This window comes from Schistocerca cancellata, chromosome 2 (genome assembly GCF_023864275.1).
Source record: "Schistocerca cancellata isolate TAMUIC-IGC-003103 chromosome 2, iqSchCanc2.1, whole genome shotgun sequence".
In the NCBI taxonomy this organism is placed as follows: Eukaryota; Metazoa; Arthropoda; class Insecta; order Orthoptera; family Acrididae; genus Schistocerca; species Schistocerca cancellata.
Window position 1 is genome coordinate 496,980,929 of NC_064627.1, and position 14,826 is coordinate 496,995,754.

General features: G+C 41.0%; 1 protein-coding gene across 2 annotated transcripts in view; it reads right to left on the minus strand.

The window, feature by feature from the left end:
• Positions 1-14,826, minus strand: part of LOC126162034 (uncharacterized) — a 202,469-nt gene that overhangs the window by 145,966 nt on the left and 41,677 nt on the right. The gene's annotated exons all lie outside the window — the stretch shown is intronic.

Here is a 14,826-nt window from a genome sequence, read left to right on the forward strand (position 1 = left end):
TTGAGGACGCAATTTAACTAGACTTTTCAATTTATTTTCTTTTCTTTTTGCACACACCAATATACTTTAACTACAATCACCATGGAATAACAAACTTCTTTTTCTGTTTTATTCCAAAGAACAATAATATTATTATGCCAATATTATCACAGTAAACTCTTTTCAAACATCTTAAAAATACAAACAATAAATTTTCATGTTCCCACAGAAGTATTAGGTTGGTGCATAAGTTTGTAGTGTTTTTGTTTTGCATGTTGATATTCCGGTTGCTATGGGTTTAATTATTGACTGTCATTTTTTATTTGTAGTTCCCTACTGCTGTTCGAGTTTACATATTGTCATTTTATCATATGGAGATAGTGTGTGGAGCTGTGGATACTAGAAAGTGGAGTACCAATTGGAGAAATCCAAACATTTCCGACATATTCTTCTGTTTGTGTTCAAGAAGGAGGTGACAGCAGCAGAGGCAGCCAGAAACATGTGCTGTGCATGGGACTAATACCATTGGACACAGTACAGCAAGAAAATGGTTTTCTGTTAAGTGTTGATTATTTTCTGTGTATTTTAATATGTTATGCAAGATGTTTTTATATATGTTCCATGTAATAATGCTGAAATAGTTACTCTGTGTCAGTCAGTTGTTTTCCTACACAAGCATGCTGTAGTGCTGTACATAAGTGAATTATATATTTGTGTTCTCCTTTATATACCACAAAATAGTTACTTATCTTTAAAACAAGTACTTATCAAGAGGTTATGGGCCCAGAACAATCTATAGGCTTGTCCAGATAAACACAAGTACAAAACTGGATATGTAACTATTTGTCTGTTATTTTTAAAGGAGCGCACAAACAGTTCAGTGAGGCATTGCATATCAGTAAATAGTCAGAAGTAGTGTAAATTGGAAAATTAGTGTCACAAAAATTAAAGTCACAAAAACTTTATTAATCGTCAATGTATAGTCAGAAAAGTCAGTTACGTGTATTAACTTCACAGATAGTAGAGTTTTTACCCATTACCAATGGATTCTATTAAGTTACAATTGGAAATTTTGTCAGAGGATCATCAAGGAAATGTTAACTACATTTCTTGGCAATTTAAACTAGATTTAACATTAAAGTCAAAGAAATTGTGTTCAGTAGCAACCGAACAGGAAATTAAACCGACAGGAGGAGAAACTGATCAACATGTAAAAGTTTGGATTGAGAAAGATCTTGAGACACAATTTTTATAGGTTTAAACGTCAGTAGCAACACAGCCAGGAAAATAGCAAATTACAAGTCTGCTAGTCAAATGCTTAAAAAATTAGAAACGTTATATGGCAAGAAATCAGATGTGACAACTGAAGGTCTGCAGAGAAATTTCTTCAGTTACAAATACGATACAAGTAAGTGGGCTATTCAAAACTGTATGCATATTCAAGAATATGTGGAAGATTTAACAACGGAAGGTGAAGCCATGAAAGAGAGCTGGATTATGTAGCAAATCCTTGGGATGTTACCGCCGAAAACTTCACCACTTCTGTACTACATGGGATAACTTAACGGCAGCTGACAAAAATCTTGACACATTGTTTGAACGTTTGTGTATGGAAGAATATAGGTTAAATGAGACAGAACCGTTAAGCACATCCCACACTAATGCTTTTATCTTAAAACAACGTAAACAATTTGTCAAAGCAGGTCAGCAGGAAACGTCTACAGTTCAATGTTTCAAATGCGACAAAAACGTGCATGTAAAGAAACACTGCAGAAATAAACCATGTGCCAAATATTTAGTATACTGTAGAGAGAATTATTCATGTAACAACTGCAAACAAAAGAGTCATTTTGCCAGGGGATGTAAAAGTCCAAAGTTAGACAGAAACAAGACAAGCGATAAACTTGACAGTAAAGAATCAAAAGGTTACAAACATAAAGCACTGGTTGCTGTTGGATTATCTATTGCCAATATAAATGAAATAAATTTGCAATCGGGTCAAGAAAACATTTGGTACCAAGACTGTGCTGCCACACAACATATGACATTTAGAAGGGACTGGTTAATAAATTATGTATAATTAAATCACTGTACAAAAGAGTTAATTGGTGATGCAACCAAATTAGAAGGAATTGGAGTGGGAGATGTCGAATTTGAGGTTTTTGAAGGAGAACAGTGGTATGATGTAGTTCTGGAGAATGTTCTATATGTGCCAAACATAAACTTTAATTTAATTTCTGTTACTCAAGTCTTACACAAAGGTTCTGTTCAGACTGCAAATGCAGATCTCTCAGTTTTCAAAACCGATGACAATCCGAAATCTGTAGCAATAGGTTGATGCGAATGACAGCTGTACAAAATGTTGTTTCGTACAAAAGAATTTAACAAATGTATGACAGCAATCTCAATTAAAATGGCATGAAAAGTTAGCACATCAAAATGTCGCATATGTCAGGGACGTACTAAAAATAAATGGTATTGATTATATTGATGACTGGAATGAATATGTATGTGTTGTTTGTATCTATGGCAAGCAACATCACCAATCTCATCCGACAAATATGAAAGTTGCTGAAAATACTTTGGATGTAATTAATGTTGACTTGTGTGAAATGAATCTCATGTTGTTATGAGGAGAAAGATATTTATTGTTGTTTAAAGATGATTTTTCTCATTTCTCAACTGTTTATTTTCTCAAGGCAAAAGATGAAGCTGTTTCCAAATTAAAAACTTTCATGAAAATGGTGGAAATTAGTTTGGGAAGAAAGTAAAATGTTTTAAGTCAGACAACGAGACCAAAATCAAGAATGCACTCACTAAAAGGCTTGTAGATTAACTTGGTGTTTTTCACATCAAGATGAACATGTACACACCTCAGCAAAATGGCAGAATTGAAAGAGAAATGCGCACAGCTGTCGAGTCAGCATGATCGGCAATACACGCACGAACCCTGAATGAGAATCTTTGGGCTGAAGCAATAAATTATGCCGTCTTTACACTAAATCAAAGTAGTAGAAGTTCAGTAAAAGGAAAAAGTCCTGCTGAATTGTGGTTTGAACAAAAAATAGATGTTGATTAGTTGAGAAGTTTTGGATGTGACTGCTATGTTCTGACAGAAGATCACAAACAAAGAAAGACTGCAAAGAAATCAAAGAAAGGAACCTTTGTCGGGTATGATTTGGATTTACCCTACTACAGAATCAATCTACCTGATGAAAAGGACTTAGTTACTTCTGATAATGTCATATTTGATTAATGAATAGAAGACAGAGAAGGTGCTAGTGTAATTAAATCTTTCACAGGAGAACAGAATGAATTAAAATATCCAGAAGAAACACAGATATCTGGTGATTGTTTCTCTGATGTCTCTGAAGATTGTAGTATGTCATCTAATAACATAAAACAAAATAAAGTCTCACCACCGAAATTACATGACCGACGAAACCTTAGGAAACCTGTCAGATTTAGAGACTATGAAATGGATCTCATGCAACACAATAATAATGCAAACTTTGCCATGATTGGTGAAGTTAAAGACATTTCTGTTTCAAATGCCTTAAAAGATAAGAACTGGTATAAAGCAATGTCTGAAGAATACAAATCACTAACAAAATTAAAAACTTGGAGTCTTGTAGAACTTTCAAACAATGCAAAGCCTTTGACCTGTTGCTGGACATTATAAAGCCAGACTAGTTGCTAGAGGTTTTGAGCAAGAAGAAGGACTGGATTATTCAGAAACTTTTAGTCCTGTAGCACAATATGAATCAACAAGACTATTGCTTAGTATTGCGGCTACAAATAAAATGAAAATAGAAACATTTGATGTGAAGACAGCATTTCTATACAGTGATCTGCAAGAGGAAATCTACATGAATCAACCTGATGCATTCAACTATAATACAAATAGAGTTTGTAAGTTAAAGAAGAGTTTATATGGCCTAAAACAAGCTCCAAAGAACTGGAACGAGAAATTCTTAAATTATCAGATGACATTAAGATTTGAAAATACGGACGATGATCCTTGTAACTATTACAATGAAGACAGAAGCATCATTATAGCATTGTTTGTTGATGATGGACTAGTTATTGGGAGAATGACAGACAACATCACTGAAGTTTTGAACAAACTTAATCACATGTTTGAAATAACTGTTGAGACTCGCCGATCATTCAAACCGCCGCTGCGCAATTACGCGCGTCCTCTACGTGCAGCGCTGTCTGCCAGCCATGCAGCAGCTGCACCACCTAAGCAGCCAGCTGAGCAACGGCCGCTAGACTGGGACTCAGTGCTCATTCGAATGCTAACATGTACACATCTTGCTTGTCAACTTACTCTGTGACTTATATGTGTTGTGTCGTTCTGAAATATATGTGTTAAACTTGACGTTATAACAATTGGCGACAACGATGGGATTTTTCCTTTTCACCGTTGACCCACAGGTTTCCATGGCTACTGTCAAGCAACTATTGCAAAATCTCCTTGAACAGCAAATGCTTCTAACAGCGGCGATTCGCGATTTCGTCACGGCGTCAAATGCGGGGTGTTTCTTGACACTGGCTATTCCTCCTTACGACGAGACAGCGGAAGACTGGTCTGATTATGAAAAACATCTTCGACAGCACTTCTTGGCATTTCATGTCACGGACGAACAACCATGTAAGTCTCTGTTCCTTTCCTCGATTTCACCTCAAATGCATTGGTTGTTGTCGCAATTGGCTCCTTTGAAGGATCCTGCATCTTTGTCCTTTGCTGAAATGTGCTCACTTCTGTCTGTCTATTTTCGAAAGCAAATGCATGTGGTAGCCTCTCGTGTTGCCTTTTATCGTTGTCAAAAACAGCCACATCAATCCTATCGCGCTTGGGCTGCTGAACTTCATGGCCTCAGTCGAAAGTGTCAATTTGTTACTGACATTCACAAAGAATCCTATGCTGATTCCATGGTACGGGATGCTATTATCGAGTCGGCGCCCGACAAAGAAGTTCGGCAACGTGCCCTTCAGTTGGCAAATCCGACTCTAGATGAAGTTCTCTCCATTGCACAGTCTTTTGAAATTTCTCACGCCGCTGGGGCGCAAATAGAGGCGTGGGGTGATGTCGTGGAAATACAACCTCTGTGCACTGTTGACAACGCGTGCGGCGCGTCCCCGCCGGCCGACGTGGCCGCAGTGCGCTCCCACAGGCAGCCTCGGCCTAACTGTAAACAACCCGCTAAGAAACTGCAGCAAAACCCCCGGCAACTTCCTTCATGTCCGCGGTGTTTTACGAAACATTCACGCGAGGATTGTCCCCAACATTGGGCTGTGTGTCACAATTGCAAAAAGAAAGGTCATGTATCTTCCGTTTGCAAATCCGACCGCATACATGATGTTCATGAACATGACGCTGATTCTGATTCTGTGTTGTCTGTCAATTGCACTTCTTCCCTTTCAGGGAAGTTATTCCTCACTGTCCAAATCCTTGGTCAAGATGTTCGCATGCAGGTGGATACCGGTTTTGCTGCCACTATAATTAATTCTCAGACCTATCTTCAGTTGGGTTCTCCACTCCTGTCACCTGTCACTCAGCAATTACAGACGTACAATAAACAGAAGATTTCTCTCTTAGGACAGTTTAATGCTGAGGTATCTTACAAATCTGTCGTTCGCACTGTTCCCATATTCGTGGTCGACCAGAGTAACGCAGAGAATCTTTTTGGTTTCGATGCCTTTCGTGTTTTTGGGTTCTCCATAGATGACTCTGTCAATATCGTCTCTGATGCTATTCCTTATGCCCAATTGGATTCCTTGTCGACGACATTTTCATCCCTTTTTTCTCCTGGGTTAGGCCGTGCAAACGACTTTGAAGCTCATATCACGCTCAAACCCACTGCTCGGCCTAAGTTTTTTCGGGCTCAGCCCATTCCTGTGGCCCTTCGTGATCGGGTAAAACGGGAGCTGGATCGTCTCACTACTTCAGGGCTCTTGCTTCCTGTCACTTCCAGTGAGTAGTCCTCTCCTGTCATTGTCGTTGCTAAGCCAAATGGTGATATTCGTCTCTGTGGCGATTTCAAAGCCACTGTAAATGCTCAATGCCTCATCAACACTTACCCTATGCCCCATCCTGAAGAACTGTTCACTAAACTTGCTGGAGGCCAGTATTTCTCTAAAATTGACCTGTTAGAAGCTTATCATCAACTTCCCCTCGATGCTGCTTCCCGGCAGTTTCTGGTCCTTAACACGCCTTTCGGCCTCTATCAATACCAACGACTGCCATTCGGGGTTGCTAGCGCCCCTGCTCTCTTTCACGATTCTTGGAACAATTATTGCTCCCTGTCCCTGGGTGTATCAATTACATGGACGACATTGTTATCACTGGCTCCAACACTGAAGAACATCTTCAAAATCTCTGCACACTTTTTCATGTCTTACAGACTGCCGGTCGTAAGTGTAATCTTCAGAAATCACAATTTTTTCAGGCATCTATCACGTACTTGCGGTTTCAACTCTCTCGGGAGGGTATTCGGCCGCTTCAGCAAACTGTCGCTGCAATCGATGCCCTTCCTCGCCCTACATCTGTTAAGGAACTGCAGGCCTTCTTGGGGAAAATAGCATACTATCACAAGTTTTTACCATCTGCGGCTTCGGTGGCTCAGCCGTTGCATAGCCTGTTCCATAAAAATGTGCCTTTTCACTGATCCGCGTCATGCGATGTGGCTTTCCAGAAACTGAAGACTATGCTGAAACAGGCCCCGTGCCTGGCTACTTATCGACCTGGCCAACATCTTGTTCTTGCCACAGACGCCTCTCAATACGGGGTCGGTGCAGTCCTTGTGCACCGTTTTTCTGACTGTTTGGAACAACCCATTGCTTATGCCTCCAAAACGCTCACAGATGCCCAACAAAAGTATTCTCAAATTGAAAAAGAAGCTTTAGCCATTATTTATGCTCTTCATAAGTTTGGCGTTTTTCTCTATGGCTCAAAATTTCATCTAGTTACGGATCACAAACCACTTGTTTCCTTGTTTCATCCATCAATGTCACTTCCCGACAAGGCTGCACACCGCCTCCAGCGTTGGGCTCTTTACTTGTCTCGTTTCAATTATGAGATTCATTTCCGGCCAACAGCTCAACATGCAAATGCTGATGCTTTGTCTCGCCTTCCCATGGGTGCTGATCTGGCATTCGATAGGGACAAACTGTTGTGTTTCCACCTGGATGTTGCCGAGCAGCGGGATGTGGATGGGTTCCCCATCACTGGGGACAGGCTGGCGGCTGCTACGGGTTCTGACCCTACCCTCTCCCGGGTTTTACGCTGTATTCAGAAGGGTTGGCCAGATCGCCTGTCCGCTAAGACTTCTGATCCATTGCGGAACTACTACGCTTTGCGCTACTGCCTCACGGCTAAGGATGGTGTTATCCTCCTTTCCACCGACAATGCTGCACCGCGTGTTGTGGTACCTGCGTCTTTGCGTGCTTCGGTCTTGCGCCTCCTTCACCAAGGGCACTGGGGTGTGTCTTGCACAAAATCTCTGGCACGCCAGGACTGGCATCGACTCTGAAATTGCACACATGGTCGCTGCCTGCGGCCCTAAAGAACCACCACTCTTACACCATACATATACAGATTCAGAACTTTCTATTTTACGACAAACACGAGTTCTTAAAACTAGAGGTTCATCACTTGAAAGAAAACTTCCTCAATAATCCTTATTAGACTGACAAATTACATTAAATGTCTTCCACGCAATCACATCACGTGTAGGAAAAGAATCCAAAGAACTCTTCTTAGCGTCACTAGCACGAACAAAGGCAAAAATTATCCATCCGTTACCAGTTCCTTGAACTGACATTGCCAAACTAAATCTTGCAACAAAACCCATCCACCTATGGGCAGCTGAAAAAATGGATGCGTCGTCGGTTGCCTTCGGTGAGAGATTAATACTCTTACATACTTTAAAAACTGAAGCCCTAAAACGCCTTCTTACATAATGACGATGCGGCATCGTGCGGCTGCAGGAAGAGTGACGTCATCCGCCGGGCGGGTGCTATTTATAGCCAAGACTCAAGGTCGAATGACGTCATGTTTGATTTTCCAGCGGCTGGCGACTTGTTAAAACTAGAGTCGCCAGCCTTCCCCCACCACCTTCCCCTCCTGCCCCTCCCGCCTGGCAGACTGCCAACAGAGGCAACCCAGATGTGCCTCACAATGAGTGCATCCCAGAGTGCCCCTGAGAGCACCAAGAAGAATCGCTTCTCGGCTTTTGACAAGATCAATTTGTAGGTTTTGTTATAGAAATAAACAAAATAGTAAGTTAAAAAATATGTTTATTAATATTAAACATTACAATAATAGAACATAATCTCTCACCGAAGGCAACCGACGACGCATCCATTTTTTCAGCTGCCCATAGGTGGATGGGTTTTGTTGCAAGATTTAGTTTGGCAATGTCAGTTCAAGGAACTGGTAATGGATGGATAATTTTTGCCTTTGTTCGTGCTAGTGACGCTAAGAAGAGTTCTTTGGATTCTTTTCCTACACGTGATGTGATTGCGTGGAAGACATTTAATGTAATTCATCAGTCTAATAAGGCCGCTGCCCCGAAGTCATCTTTGTCACTGTGGCCTTCGCCTGAGATGCCCTGGGAGCACATTCATGCTGACTTTGCGGGACCCTTTTTAGGTACTTATTGGCTCCTCGTAATTGACACCTACTCTAACTTTCCTTTCATTGTCCGTTGCACGCCGCCTACCACCGCGGCAACCACCAGTGCTCTTGCCCGCATTTTTTCTTTGGAAGGCCTCCCCTCTACTCTTGTTACTGATAATGGTCCGCAATTTGCCTCTTCCGAATTTGCGGATTTTTGTGCTCGTCACGGCATTATGCATGTCAAAGCCCCGCCGTTCCATCCACAATGAAACGATGAGGCTGAACGACTGGTCCGCACATTTAAGGCTCAGATGCGGAAACTTCTGACTTCTGCTGCTGCTGCTGCTGATGATGATGATGATGATGATGATGCGCTTCTCCAGTTTCTGGCGTCTTACTGTTTCACCCCCATGGGTGACCACAGCCCGGCTGAGCTCTTACATGGCCGACAGCCCCGCACGCTACTTCATCTTCTGCGGCCTTCCACCTCACGGCCGCAGGTGCCTTCACTTGGCTGGTTCGCCGACGACGACCTTGTCTGGGTACGGGGATATGGCAGGCGGCCAAAATGGAGTCCGGGCCACATCTTACGACACCGTGTCCGATGCCTGTATGAAATCCAGATGGACACAGGTGTTGCAGTGCGTCATTCGGACCAGCTTCGGCCTTGTGTGCCAGCAACGCCTGTTCCGAATGCCGCTACACCACCTTCGGCTCCACCTGACGCTCGGGATCTTGGTATCTCTCAATACTCACAACGCAGCCCTCTCACCGTCATTGCAATGCCAGCACAAGAACGGACACCACCAGGAGATGTGCCCATGCAGGAACCGGAAGACCATCCTCTGTCAGAACCAATCTACTCACCTCCTCCTCCAACGGATGCCGACACATCACCCATGTCTCCTGTTATATCAACTGGACTTTCCACAACGGGCAGATTGGTGCATGGGGCCCCAGCAGATTCGGCCCCTACGTCTCCTGTCATCTCGACCCATTATCATCGGCGACACTTCCGTCCGTACGGGAAACCTCCTCCTCAAGACTTTACGGCGAGTCAAACAACACCTATGGACGTTAGCCATCTCCAGGACACCTCCATCTGGACCAGTGCAACAATTTCAAAGGGGGGAAAAGTGTTGTGACTCGCCGATCATTCAAAGCGCCGCCGAGCAATTACGCGCGTCCTCTACGTGCGGCGCTGTCTGCCAGCCATGCAGCAGCTGCGCCACCTAAGCGGCCAGCCGAGCAGCGGCCGCTAGACTGGGACTCAGTGCTCATTCGAATGCTAACGTGTACACATGTCTTGCTTGTCAACTTACTCTGTGACTTATATGTGTTGTGTCGTTCTGAAATATATGTGTTAAACTTGACATTATAACAATAACATTTGACAGGAAAATGCAAAATCAAATAACATATCTTGGAATGGAAATTTAAATAACTTCACAAGGAACCTTTGTACATCCATCTACATATACAAAGAAAATCTTAAGACAATTTAAGTTCAATGACAAAGTCAGTTGCCACAGCTATGATGACAGATGAAGTAAATCTTGTCAACGATGAACCTCTGGAAAGGACTGAACCTTATAGAGAAGCTATAGGCTGTCTACTGTATCTTGCAACAATATCACATCCGGATATTAGTTTTGCTGTTAATTACTTAAGCAGATTCAGTAATAAACCAATGGTTAGTCACTGGAAAATAGTGAAACGAATTTTTCAGCACCTGAAACGAATATGAAGTATGGCATATTATTTGATCGAGGCTCAACATTGCTTGCTTATAATGATTCTGATTATGGTGGTGATATTGCAACCAGATGCTCCACCAGTGGAGTTCTTATTATGCAAGGAGGGTCCACTGTCTGGTATGCTCGAAAGCAACATTCTGTGGCAACTTCAACTGATGGAGCAGAATACCAAGCTGCCATCTCCTCAATCGATGAAATATGTTGGATACAACGCCTTGGACAAGAGCTTAGAATTTCAGGATGGAATAAACCAACAGAACTCTGTGTTGATAATCAAGCTGCAATACAAGTGTTGAAGAATACTTATGAAGGAAAAATAAGAAGAGGCAAGAAACACATTGAAATTTCACCAACATTTATTCAACAACACATGGGAACGACTGTCAAACTGAAATCTGTGGACAGTTCAAGTCAACTTGCTGACATACTCACTAAGCCACAGACTGTAAAAGTGTTTTAAGAATTAAGAAGAAAAATAATTAAGTAGGAGAGATTATACAGAAAACAGGGCTGAATTCAACAGCCAATGAAGAAAGGGTTACAAAACTACAAAAAGCATACAGACTTACATGGAACCATTACAATAAAAGAAATATTTCTGTCAATGCCAAATTAAGACATTACAAAACAGTAGTCTTACCTGAGGCCTTGTATGCCTCAGAAACAACAGTAATCAGAGGAAGAACTAAAATCAAGGAAATGGAAATGCAAGAGAGGAAAATTCTGAGAAAGATCTATGGGCCAGTTCAGAGACAGGGGATCTGGATAAAGAGACCAACAAAGGAATTGTACAAACAGGCAGAGACAATTACAGACAATATCAGAAAAAGAAGGGCAAAATTCTATGGGCACATTCATAGGATGAATGAAAATAGGCTGACCAAGAAGATTTTTTAACATAGTGGTGACGAATAAGACGAAAACTATCTGGGTAAAGGAAACCATGGAAGACCTCAAAAATCTAAACATCTCCACAGAAGAAATATCAAACAGAGGAAAATACAGAGAAAAAATCAACAAACAGAAATTCGAAGAAACACTAAAAGAGAAGAAACCAGGAAAGAAGTGGACAGAAGAGAGGAAGAAGAAACACAGTGATTTTATGAAAGGTTTTTGGGAAGAGAAAAGAAAGAGACAGAAAAAAGTGCCATGAATTTGAAATGTACCAATTTATGTACCATATTGTCATTGTGAATATTGATTGTGTTTTAACGCTCTCCTTAATGGGGAATTAACGATAATAATAATAATAATAATAATAATAATAATAATAATAATAATAATTTAGTAGGAGTGTTAAGTGTTAATTATTTTCTGTGTCTTGTAATATGTTATGCAAGGTGTTTTTATATATGGTCCAGGCAATAATGTTGAAATAATTACTCTGTGTCAGTCAGTTGTTTTCTTATCCAAGCATGCTGTAGTGCTGTACATAAGTAAAGTGTTCTCCTTTATACACCACAAAATAGTTACTTATCTTTAAAACACAAATTTATCAAGGTTTTCTCATTTTAAGGAGGATTGTTTTGACATTTAGTGACACATTCAGGAAGACTTTCAGGGTTTGAGATGATCATTTAAAGACATTAATCCACAATGATACAAGTCAGTGTACTTGAGAACTGGCAAATGTGACGAAATGTGATCATTCCACCATTGTACAAAATTTGCGTGCAATGGGGAAGATTCAAAAACCTGGTATATGGGTACCATATGCTCTCACCCAAACCCATGAAACTCAGAAGGTGGCCATATGTGCATATCTGCTTGTTCATCATCAATTGGCTTGTGAATAACATTGACCATTCCCATCTTGTGTCATTACTGATGATGAGGAATGGTGCCTTTAAGCTAACATAAGGGGGAAAAAAGAGGAAGAGCTGAGCCCAAACACAGCAGCAAATCCCTGTACGAAGACCTGTGTGCAACCTCAAAACATAATGTTATGCTTCTGGTGGAACAGCGATGGTGTGCTGTACTACAGTTAGCTTCCCCAAGGAGTAACTATCATTGCTGACATTTATTGTCAACAACTGAGACGTCTTGTGGATGCAATCCAAGAACAATGGCCAGGAAGACTACGTGAAGTGATGCTACTCCATGATAACACCTGCTGACATTCTGCTAGACTGACAAAAAATACTATATAGGAGTTGGGTTGGGAAGTCACTCCACACCTACCTTATTCACCTGATAACCATCCTCAGATTTTCACCTTTTCTGCTCTCTACTGAACAACATTTCAGGAACTTCCTTTCTGGATCAAAATGCGCTCCAAACATGGCTAGACGCGTTATTTGCCTCAAAACCATGTGATTACACCACATCTTCGCTGTTCCACCAGAAGCATAACATTATGTTTTGAGGTTGCACACAGGTCTTCGTACAGGGATTTGCTGCTTTGTTAACCCAGATTTGGCAATGTTGAAGAAAACTTACAGAGAATATTTTACTGATGAGTAAAATCTCTATTACATATATATGTTGTGCTTATTAAACTTGTGGAAAAATGCTATGAACTTATCCACCAACCAAATACATCGGAATTTAACTGTTTCCACTTATTCTTATTGTATGTTCTGTATACACCAAGACAGAGAATGGTAGTTGCAGCTACATGATACATTAACATATTACACAAGAAACTTCCTGGCAGATTAAAACTGTATGTAAGACAGACTCCAACTCAGGACCTTTGCCTTTCATGGTTAAATGCTCTGCCAACTGTGCTACCCAACCACAACTCACAACCTGTCCTCACAGCTTTACTTCCATCAGTACCTCATCTCCTACCTTCCAAACTTTGTAGATGTTCTCTTGCAAAGCTTAAAGGACTAAGAGTTTGGAATGTAAAAGATAACGGATGATGTAAAGCTGTAAGGATGGTTCATGGGCCACATCTGGGTAGCTCAGTTGGTACAGCACTTACTCGCAGCAGGCAGAAGTCCCAAGTTTGAGTCTCAGTCCAGCACACAGTTTTAATCTGCCAGGAAGTTTCACATCAGTGCACACTTCACTGCAGAGTGAAAAATTCATTCTGGAAACGTCCCCCTTGCTGTGGCTAGCCCATGTCTTCACAATTACTTTTCTTTGAGGAATGCTAGTCCTGCAAGTTTTGCAGAAGAATTTCTGTGAAGTTTGGAATGTAGGTGTTGAGATGCTGGTGGAAGTAAAGCTGTGAGGACGAACCGTAAGTTACACTTGAGTAGCTCAGTTCATAGAGCACTTGCCCCTGAAAGGCAAAGATCCCCGCATTCAAGTCTCTGTCCAACACATTGTTTTAATCTGCCAGGAAGTTTCATATCAGCACACACTCCACTGCAGAGTGAAAAAATTCTTTCATACTACGTAAGATTTATTTTACTTTTTGTAAAATGGCTATAAATTGAAAAACCTCCAAAACTGAAGGAACCACTATGTTTCAGAACTCTTCCAAACAGGTAAGGGAATATGAGAGTTTAACATCCTATCAAAGACAAGGACATTAGTCATGAAGTATGAACTCAGATTGGCAAGGGGCGAAGAGGGAAATCGGCAATGTCTTTTTCACAGAAATTTTTCCACTGTTTTCCTTAAGTAATTTTCAGAGATCAAGGAAAACCTAAATGAGTATGGCCTTATAAGGATTTGAATATAATCTTCCTAAAAGCAAGTACAGTGTCTTACTGCTCCGTAACCTTGCTTGGTACCCAAAAGTGAGGAAAGGTTGGAAGAAATAAAACTATCCAACCAATACACAGGAAAATCATTCAGGACCCTAGGTCATCTGAGCCACAACAGAAAAGACTGAGTGAGAAATCAAGAATGAAAATTATTTATTTTATTCTGATATCAATCGGTAAGTTAAAGACCACCCCCTCCCCCCCTCCTCCCTCCCTCCCTCTCTCTCTCTCTCTCTCTCTCTCTCTCTCTCTCTCTCTCTCTCTCTCTCCCCTCCCCCCTCCCCCCCCCCCCCCCGCCTCTCTCTCTCTCTCTCTCTCTTTGCTTCCTATCTTCATAATTTTGACAGCTGTAATCTAACTAGCTGATAAAAAGAAAAAGCTTTCAACCACTTTTAATTTACTGTGAGTCTGTACTCCCTGCCATATTTATGTGGACAACTTTCTAAATTAAAGCAAGTCAAAGATGAAATAAGTTTCTTAATCACAAGATAGATTTATTGATCCCACATTAATCTGTTATGCATTTTCACACAAAGGAATATTGTAACATTTGTCTCATTTAGTGGCTGACTTTTATATCTGCAAGCAGGGACTTCCAAGCAGCATTTCAAAAGTCCTGGTTAAAAATAAACATAATTCCAGCATTGAGCACTCTGAAAGGATTGCAAATGGCTATTACTCATTTCTTCTGAAGAAAACTAATCCTAACTACATATTTGACCCCCTATTTGTCACATCACTTTGGTGTATTATATTGAACAATAATAAGCTGTGATTGAGCAAACAAATATCATGACAATTC